Here is an 11,197-nt window from a genome sequence, read left to right as displayed (position 1 = left end):
TATAAAGAGAACATGTGCACTGGAGCTGGAACATACACAGTTATGAGTGTTTATTTCCTGTTTGTTGTCAGAGAGAACACGCAAATCTGTCTCCAATCATACCACGAGACCAGGACCATATGCCTTTCTCTTTCTCCCACTTTTCCTTCTGTCTCTCCCAAAAGTGTTTTTATCCCTGTAAGAGCTTACCATACTTTTCCCATTATCATCATAAAGAACCACAGAACCACATGTGGTGTAACAAAACTGGGAGCTTTCTTTTTTCCCCTTTCTTTTCCTGATCCAGTCGCATGAAACACCAAATGTATAATTGCTGAAAATACATTTTTACATTTACAGCATTTTGGCAGACAGCCTTATCCAGAGGGTCTTTTATCTCATTCATACAACCGAGCAGCTATGGGTTTAAGGGCCTTGTTCAGGGGCCTAGGAGTGGCAGATTGGTGTAGCTGGGATTTAAACTCATGACTTTCGGATCTAAAGTCCAGTGCCTTAACCACCAAACTTCAACCTCATCAGAATACAATGAAACTAACTAGTTTAATCTTTTAAAGTCAATAATTCTGTACATTTTATGTAAATCATTCCAACAACAGACTATATGCTGTTGGCCATTTTATCAGGTACACTACTGTGCATGTCTAAAGAATATCTAAATGTACAACTAGTTTTGTGTCCTGATGTTAGACTGGGATTTAGGCTGCTTTTTGTATTTTTTTTTTCTGGTGAAGAAAAAAAATATTATTTCAAAATGAAAGTGTTTGGTCAAACCAGTCTTTGTATTTTTGGCACAAATGCTGCTCACTGGATGTTTGTTGTTTTCCACACCATTCTGTGTAAAAACCCTGTATGCTCTTGAGGAGCTCATTTTTTAACCTTGCCACAAGTACACCCCTCATTTCAGGATGATTGATGTAAAAATTAACTAAAACTCTTAATTTGTATCTTATTTATTATTTATGCTTTGCGTTTTTGCCACAGGATTGGCTGATTGGATTGTAGTCTTTTACCAAGGTTGTAGCAGGAGAGGCCAGGAATTATCCATTTATTTAAGTGTTGTACGGCGGGTTTTTCCCGACTTACTGTTACTCTCTCCAGTTATGACTGTTCTATGTCTCCCCCCTCTATTTACCGTAACAGCAACCTGTTGTATCTCTTCCACATCAGGGTTTGTATTCAGGGAGGCATTCTCACCATTAAAATGCACTTAGCAGGGGCGAGATATATTATTCATTCGCTGAATCACCAGGCTTTCAAATCTGTTTATCACTTGTGGGTGTTAGATAAAATGGTTTACAGCTGGATTTTTCCAATTCCAAACAGGTGTGATTGCAGCAAATTGCGAAAAAGTTGAAAAAATAAGGATGTGTTTTAGGTCTGTGTATGTCTCGAGTCAGTGCTGGGAACCTATAAAAGCTCTCACACCCAGGTGCTCAGGGGAGATTTTGGAGAATATAAACAAAAGGCCTCGCTAAGTCTCTGTTTAAATGTTTTTCTTAATGAATCGTTTCAACTGCATGATTATCCTTCATTTAATGTCGGTTTAAAGTGATTCTAATTTAATTACAAGCTCTAAACACCAGCCAGCAATGCTTGCTTGTTCGATGTGAACCTATCTCAGGCTTCTATCGCACAGGCGTTGTTTTCTGTCTGGTTAAAAGATCAGGCAAAGAACATCGCAAGACCACAGATTTCCCTTTCAGGAACTTGAGCTGCATCGAAAACGCTTTGGCACTTGCGTTGTTCACGCTCTGAATCACGTGTAAAATCTGGCCAATAGGCAGTCGTGACTTTAGGAACCAGGAAGCTACATAACAGCAAATGGGAGCGTGATGGAAGTGACATCAGCTTCTGTTTTTCAGGTAAGCGCTTTGTGTCTGAATCTGTGCAGCATGGCTAAAATACAAACAAATTTTCACGTGTCCGACCTTGCCCTGGTTTTATTATTGGACATACACATGAGCTTTGTGTTGTTTGTTTGGGAGTGGAGCATGCTCAATCGGCTCTCGAAAGAGACGATTGTCCGTGCTGTAGCCGTATGGCTATTCGCGTGCTCCGCTCCCGGAGATCCGCTTCCCAGAGGCAAAGCGGCGCCGAAGAGCATGGGGCTCGCAGGCCTACCTAGCAGAAGGCATGGAGACGGATGAGTCTCCCCTGTTGGGCTGAGCTCCGGATCTCTTCCTCCGATGAGGTTAAGTTTTCAGATGCTAGTGAGCCCACGGACTCCGCACATCCTATGCTGTTCGAGGAGCTCCTGGAGGTAGTGTTGCGGGCTGCCGCTAAGCTAAACATAGCTTGGCCTGACGAGAAGTGGAAGCACCGCGTTCCCAGCAAGCTGGATGGGCGTTTCCTGCTTCTTGTGGCACAGCCTCCGCCCTGGGGCCTACTTCTTTTTTCCTGACCTACACGCCAAGGTGTCTAGGTCTTGGGAGATCCCATATGCGCCCTGTACCCTTCCCTTGCATTTGCTATACGTGAATATAGTAAGGTTTAAGGAGTGCGGCTATGGGGAGATGCCCAGGGTTGAAGAGACGCTAGTTCGGGAAACACCCCCTCGTGACATGTTTCCGGCTGAGGACGGGGACACAACCCAGAGTGCCTGTGTGGGACTTTTCCGTTGTGCTGGCGGCTCTATCTGAGACCCCTTCGAGCCCTTGGCCGATGTGGCCCCATCTCTCCTGAAGTTTTCCCCTGGCATGGCCAGTGCTTTTCTATACCCCAAACCGGGACAAATACCTCCACAGGACGAGTCCGTGGAGGAAGTCGGAGCAGCTGTTTGTCTGCTATGGCCCTGACAGGAAATGATTCCTGGCTAATAAGCAGACGCTCAGTAGATGGATTGTGGATGCCATTTGTCGGTGTTATGAGTCTTCTAGTCTTCCCACTCCTTTTGGAGTTAAGGCTCATTCCACCCGGGGTTTGGCGGCTTCTATGGCCTGGTCTACTGGAGTGTTGCTCCAGGACATCTGTAACGCTGCGTTTTGGTCCACCACGCTGACCTTTGTCAGGTTCTATGACCTCTACATCAGAGCCACTTCCGGCTCCTCTGTCCTGCTCAGGTTGTGCTCAGACACACTAGGCAGGGACTGGTCAGTATAGGTTGATTTCTACTTTTGTTCCCAAAGCGTTTTCGACGCAGCTCAAGTTCCTGAAAGGAAACGTCACTAGGTTACGTAGGTAACCCTAGTTCCCTGAGGGAACAAGAGCTGCGTCAACGTGCCATACTCCCTGTATCCCGCAACGCTTACCTTCTTCTTTTCCAGAAGCTGATGTCACTCCCATCGTGCTCCCACTTTGTAGTTCGCTGGTTTGCGTGACGTTGCCCACCAATGATGATACGACTGCCTATTGGCCAGATTTTAGTGCGTGAGCGTGAACAACGCGAGGCGTTCCCAAAGCGTTTTTGACGCAGCTCTCGTTCCCTTAGGGAACTAGGATTACATACATAACCTAGTGACGATTCTGCTTGTATAAAATCTCAGGTCTGGATACTTTCAAATGAGATTGCGTTTATTTTTTTCCAGTTTTTACCAAAACTCAACCTGCATTAAACCTGCAAAAGATGCTTATAATAAAATGATCATTTAATTAATTTGGGCTAGATTTGAAATAAAAAACTTCCCAGTAATCATAGTTGGTAATGTTTGGTGTTAGAAGTTAACATCTTTAGATTTGCTCTGGAGCTACATGGCTAATGTAAGTATCAAAATAAATAAAGGAAGCTGATTCTATTTGATTCCATAAAATATTATGAGCCAATCAATGTCTTGATGCAAGTGTGTGATATCTAATCATGAAGGCTACGCAGTACACAATAGACTCTCTTTTGGCTTACTTATACACTACATTCTAGAGCTCTTTTATGATTGTTTTTTTGGCACAGTGTATGGATAAATCTATAACTGATTTTGTGATAATATTGTCCATTGTTCTATCATATAAGATAGTGTGATAGTGTGTATAAGAAACAGTGTGGAACAACCAGGAACACTGTTTAAAATCAAGATAATAGTAAAAAGATAAGATATTTTTGTGGTTTTTATTCCTCTTTGTGGTATTTCTTTAAAAGAGCACTGAGTGCTGAAATTTTAATTGGTTCCTGGTTGTAGTGGCATTCAACCGTCTGTGAGCACGTCTCGTGGTCTCGACTCACGACCAAAGCTTTATACCAAATTGGGTTTTTAAAGTCATCAAGAAGCCGACATCAGGCCTCAGTGATGTTCCTCATGCTGATTTCTGCTCTGATTTGAAAGTAAAGCTAAGCAGAGCTAAATAAAATACTAGGTGGGTTTATTGCAGGTTTTTTTATTGGGTCATAAGGCTAACCATCCTTGTTATTTGCTAAATTCGAACCTAAAGCCACAAGCACTTGTGTGGTCTATAGTGCAACTAAAAGCATTTCTATTTTCTTAGCATTTCACACTGACCTCAGAAGTTTACTTATTGTGTCTCATAAAAACTTTAGGGGCTTCACTGAAGGACCCAACCTCTGTCCCACCTGCTATTAAACATAATTAACAAATATAGCATTTTTAGATAATGTACAGCTTGGATAAATAAGGCAAAGTTCACAAGGGCACGTTTTGTAGGTTACCCGAGCAACCTGTGGCATGAACGACAATTTGTGTATGTGTGTGTATGTTAGTGTGTGTATGGCCGAATGCCAGACCAGGAGTGGTAAGACCACAGACCCAATAGCTGCCTGAGGAAACCAATCTTTGGCAGAGAAGGCATGCACAAAAATGGTACCACCCAACACGAAACACACCAAACATGTAAAATCGTTTTCTCTCAATTGAAATATTGGTCCTGGTTAAAGAACTGAAATGCACAGATAGTTCATCAGCAGCGGTGAGCTTAGTGATTCATCTATCAAGAGGCATGTTTTACAAATGGTCTAATGCCCAGCATGTTATCCAGAAAAGGATGTTTTTTTTTTGAAGAAGAAGACTCCATCTTGACCAAATCAAAGTGAGGAATCTGAAACGCAACTGCTTTGTGTTATGGAAAGTTATACTTGGCTCAGGGAAAGAGATAAACTGTGCATTGCATATCACGGAGTGCACAAGAGGACACTTGCAAAAAAAAATTAAAAAAAATAAAAATAAAAGTAAAACAAAACGTGTATAAATTCCCATTCACAGGATAAAGGTCTGGTTAGAAATTGCTGAAGCAGCACAACATTCTAGCTCCGACCAGCACCGAAGTCACGGAGTTTGTGTGGTCTTACGACGGCATTATTTCGAAGGCCTCTGCAGTTTGCAGTACCCAAAACCAGCCATAACCGGGGAATTGAACGCAAAAGTATATATCAGCCCATGCCAAACACATCGATCTCATGACAAAGCGCTCTGTCTTGCGGGTCCGACTGGAATGTGGGACTTTCTACAACATAAAAAAAAATCCTGTTATCGAATCTAAGATGGAATTCTCTGAATCTGTGCTGCTTTGAGAACAATGGGGAAGAACGCAGAACCCACAGCAACCACAGGGGAACATCCAATAATACCGAGATCAGAGAATGCCGTGGTAAACAAAAATGAAAAAGAGTGTCTAAAAATGGCTGTGGCTTCGCTTCAGTAAACATGTCTCCTGTCGGATAAATTGTTCGTCTTGTTTACGGTGGTTAAGGCAAAAAGTGACCAAATCCGCCTAGGGCATGGGAGTATGCAAGTCTGCTGTTGAAGTGTGGGGGAGGATTTGGGGGGGGTTGTGAGGGGGCATTTTATTAAAATAATCATAGAAAAATGCACACCCACTCCAGATTTGGCCTGGGAAGATCGGGGAACACTGAGAAAGGAAACAATTGCTCAGAAGGTGGTTTTTTAATATACAGAAAAGGAAAGAAATGTATTCGGTACACATGGACTACTGAAAATGGTTAGCCGTCATATTTATCTTGGTCACATTGGAAATTTATAACAAAACTCGTATGCAGAGCAGAATCTGTTGTGTGCGTACATTTGTAACAGAATTTTTGTATGTGTGTGCGTGTGTTTGTGTGTATTAGGGGTGTAACTGTACAAAACACTCAATTTTAGTACGGTTAGGGGGAAGAAATGCAAAACATAAAATTGCTTGTCGTTTTTTTATTAATGACATTTTTATTATTATTGACATTTGTGAACAGTTTACATTTTTAAACCAATTTTGAATAAAATGCCTGCTTTGTAAAATAATATATAAAAAAAATATATATAAAAAAATAAAAAAAATCAAATTAGTGCAATACACTTTTATTATATTGATTAAATTATATAATTAATGAAATTCCACAAATGTTTAAGTTTAATAATAATAATAATAAAATAAAACTAAAGAGACTAAACAAAATTCATTTTAATGTTCCACACGTGAAAAGGGTTGCATTCGGTACACATGCGCACTGAACTAAAAGACCTGTATTGAAACGGTTCAGTACGAATACTTCTGAGAAAGTAGTCTCTAAAAGAAAGCACTGCTGAATTCTGTTTGTACCGTAGGAATCCACTTACGGTGAAATTGAATTGTTTCTATAACAACCATTTAAGGAAGGAGTATCCAGTGTCAGGGCTAAGTAACAGTCAGTAGGTATTTCCTCCACATAAAAGCCTTTGGGGCAGAGGAGGTTGTGCGTACGGTTTCTCAATAACATAACGCTTCATTTCTTTTCCAGAAGTAAGAAAACAAGTTAACGAAAAGGAGCAATCGCACCATTCAGCTGTCAAATATATTTTTTTACTAAAAGTCATGTTTTTTTTGTTACTCAATGCTTCATTTTACAAACTATGTTCAATTCAGGATTCAGGAAAGTGTTCATATGTTTCTCATCTTTAGTCAGCTGACAGTCCAGCTACCAATATTCTTCCATTATAAATGAGGTTCGAGTAAATCGGTTTCCATTTCTCTCTCAGAACAGAGAAATATGTCAGTTCTTATTTGCTGGAATTGCATTTATGATTCAGATAAGTGAGCGAAACTAAAGTTTTGGTTTACTTACAACTTTTTCTCTGACACTATCATTTAAGATACCACACCAGTATTTTATATAAAGTATTTTCTTGGCACTAAATTCTTTCTCCAGTCAGAAATTGGAATCTGAGGTTAAGTGCTTGTATCCTTCTAGTTGTGAGCTCCTATCTCCTCTTATGGTCAGAAAGAGCCCCTTGAACAAAAACCCCTCACACTTTGCCTGCTCTGCTGTGGGCTTCTTTTTAGATTATTTATTTTGCCTCAGCCACAAGTTTTTGCCACGAAATGTTGTATATTTGCCCAAATAATAAATTTAATCTAAACGCATTTCTCATATCCTGATCCAAGAAGGTCATTTAAGATGGGTGCTTGGCTTCTGTAAATGCAGATCTAGTATCAGCGTTAAACTTGAACCTTTGATCCAGAGCCACATCCCATAAAATAAGAAATAATACTTTCTGGGTATATTCCATACATTTTACAAATATAAACGTCAGAACTGAAAGTATGATGTAAAATATTGCCTTGACAAAATTGTCCAGATTATGAAAAAAACAAAAAAAACAAAACATGAGACGTCTCTCTTCCATTTCTTCCAACATTTTGAATGGCTCCGATCCTGAAACATATTTTTTATAGTTTTATGCCCTACTGTACAGAGAAAACCCTCAGCCTCTCTTCTTAGTGATACCGGTATTATAATGTACATTAAGTACTAAACATTAATTGTGAAAGTTTCTTTTCGCCAATCAAGAGTACAGGTACACACATGCAAATTTCAGGCTAGTAACACTTTATATATACAGTATATATATAATACAGTAGCTACAGCAAAATGCAGCTTTATCTCTAAAAGGGATCTGTAAAGATGTTAGTCTATAATATATTATATTAAATATATTTATTAGTACTGTAAAATGACTTTATTAGACGAATAACAGAAAATCAGACTTCCCATAACATAAATAATGATAAGTCAAAAAGTAAATTGTATGTGTTGGATTTAATGAAGTGTCTCAGCTTTATAAAACTCCATAAAAACAATTTCCTATAAGTTTTTTGGTCTATGATGCCATCCATGATAGCCTGGGAAAATCAGCCTAGCTATTAGTTATGTGGCAAATTCAATGGCGTGATAAACCGTGGGCACGAGATTGGAACCGCGATAAAGCGGGGGATTGTTGTACATCCTATAACTGTTAACTCCAAAAAACCCATAGAGTTAACCCTATAGCTGCTCAGTTGTATGAATGAGATAAATGTAAGTGGCTTTGGATAAGGGCATTTGCCAAATGCCATAAATGTAAATGTATATATAATAGGGAAGTGGTAGCTCATTGGTTAAGTTTAAATTGATGGATTTATTGGAAAATTGGGAGTTCCATTCCCAGCACCACCAAGCTGCCACTCCTGGGCCCTTGAGTAAGGACTTTAACCTGCCACTGTGCAGTAGTATAAATAAGATAATATAAATATTGTAAGGTGCTCTGGATAAAGGCATCTTCCAAATGTCATAAATGTAAATGAGGTTGAGTTAAGGAACACAAAGGTCAATTATTTCCAAAACTGCATCAGGTATAAGCTGGTGCATTTCAAGTTTTAACAATGGGCCCAAAAGGCTTAAAAGAAACCAACCAATTCATGAGCAGAGTTAAAACTTTGGGTGGAACGCAACCGTGCAACTTTCGTTTTTTTCCTTACGTTAAACTGGCTTTTGTACTTCGTAAATTGTATTTACATGTCTTTTAAAATCTAGCTTTTTAGGTGTTCATGTAGGAAAGTGAAAGAAATAATAACGGCTACTGTCTGACTTTATGTACTGGCAGCTACGATTTATATCTTGGGCAGGGTTAAGTGGAGTTGGAGCCATAAATGTAATTCTGGGCCATACAAGGCTAAAGCTATGAAGCTTGTGAGAGCTAATAAGTGCCTATCTTTATACATATTTTAAAACGTCTAATACACTGCTTAAACATTGCAAGCTGATTTGCTAAACTAATGAAAGTACATGTGATGAATTTAATGCCCACTGAATCCATTCAAAACTTTTTTATTAAACTATTAACACACACACAGATTGATCTTTCAACCTTCTAGTATTTCTCAGTCTCTGTGGTGTTGTGTTTCTTTGGCAGAAGTTTCCCATGTTTATGCATTCAAAGCTGATTGTTGACAGGATTATGAGCGATGGATTCAATCCCCAACCCCCTTTCAAAAATTTTCTCTTTTAATGTTTATGCTGCACTGAGATTGTTGCTGGGATTATGAGCAAGCTGTTCCTAAAGGCAATCTTTTTTCTTCATGAACCATTAATGCCATACGAAATCGGCATCACGGCTCGCGCTTTGATGTGTTGTTTTGGCTGCTGAGCTCCTCTCTCTTCTTGTTTTCCAGCGCTCTCTCATTTTCATTTCTCTTCGCTCTCCTTCCTCGCACGCTCGCCCTTTTCTCTTCCAATTCTTAACGGTTACTGTACAATCGAATAAATGCACCAATTGGAAACAAACGATTTTTACCTGCCAATTAAATATACTAATGGAGAACAGTGGGGAGGATAAGGCTTGATTTAAGGGCCACAGATTCTATCAAGGTGCAAGTGTAGAATTGTGCCAACCAGGGCCCATGTAGCTCCAGGGTCAGAGCTCTATAGCAGGCCACTCAAGCTCTTCTACCTCAAATAGCAAAAGTTTGAGAATAATGGTACTACCTGTTACCACATCTGCGATTTCATAATAGACAGCAAGTTAGAATAAAGAGCAAACTTGAAATTCTGTGCGTCTCTGTGGCAGATTTGCCACAGAGACGCACAGAATTTCAAGTTTGCTCTTTATTTTTGACATGATATACGGTTGACATACAGCAATTTTGCAATGAGTCATTTGCGGTGTTTTGAGTGGCGCGCACGCTTCAAGAGCAGAAGAACTTCACTGCAAGACTACAAGAGATCAGGAAGACCTTCAACGAGCTCAACCCCCGAAAATGTTAATACCATTCCGCAACTTGTGCACGATGATCAGCGGAGAACAGTCCACATGATCTCACTTACGCACCCACCCAGTCCTGCGGACTTCGCTCTCTTCCTGAAGATAAAGATCCAGTTCCAGGTCCCCGCTTTTTGACGCCATTGCGGAGATCCTGCGCGAATTACAGAAGTTGCTTGAAACGCTTCAAAAAGAAGACTTACAGGACACATTCCAGAAATAGAAGGGCTGTATTGTATTGAAGGTAATAGTGAGTAAACGTAGTACTTTCTTGTAAACAGAGCTAGTCTTGAAATTTTTAACACCACCTCGTATCTTCATAGAGCTGGCTTTGTGCACAGGGGGAATGTCATGCTGGAAAGGCTTTGGGTCTCCTAGACAGTCTATGCAGTTGTGTGCATCCAACTATGATAACAGTTTGGAAAAGAACCACCTATTCCTGGAAAAGTCAGGTGTTCCAATACCGTTGTCTATATATGATGTATGCCTATATTGATGGACTTAACTTGTATTTGAAAGATGACTTTGGTTTGACCTTGTGGTTTAATTCTGGATTGCTCACCAAGGTCATTTCATTAATTTTGTATCACTTGACCTTGCAATGATGAACCTGTAAGGCGTTCTTTGCTGTACCCAGTATGCTCCCTATGGTAATGATTAAACAAGACAGTTGGCATCTGCTTCTGTAACTTACTCGAAGGTGCCAACTCTGTGGGTGCTCTTGGGGAAGTTGAGACATTACAAGTATAATCGCCTTACAATAATACCCCCAGTTCAGTTCCCACCAGAGCTCTAACAAAACCGTCCCACTGGACAGAGCCCCTAGGGCAAACCCATGACCCAGTGGAGATTTTACATCTTACTGTTGGCTTGCAAACATCTGGAATCTGTGGTTAGGGGAAAAGCCTGTGCTGAGCTTTTACTAGGAAGCATTAACAGACCGGGCATGAAGTCCCATAGTCTATGTGAACTTTTAGTTGTGGTTTTGTGGAATATGAAGTGTTATAGAACTGCAATTCAAAAAGCATTTACTATATTCCCATGAAGGGGCCTTGCGTTAGAAGTCAGAAGGCACTTAAGTAAATTGATGAATTGCTGTCTGTCTGAACCAAAGAAATAAAAATGAACTATCTGTATCATATTGAATTGCATAGAATCCTATTTTTTCCATTGCATCGTATTGTACTGAATAAAACTGAAATCGGATCAATCGAAACCCCCAAGCTAGAAAAATGAACAAAAAACAACACAGTGGATTCACGTTT

The sequence above is a fragment of the Silurus meridionalis genome, chromosome 1 (genome assembly GCF_014805685.1).
Source record: "Silurus meridionalis isolate SWU-2019-XX chromosome 1, ASM1480568v1, whole genome shotgun sequence".
Lineage (NCBI taxonomy): Eukaryota > Metazoa > Chordata > Actinopteri > Siluriformes > Siluridae > Silurus > Silurus meridionalis.
Note: the sequence above shows the minus strand (reverse complement) of the source record.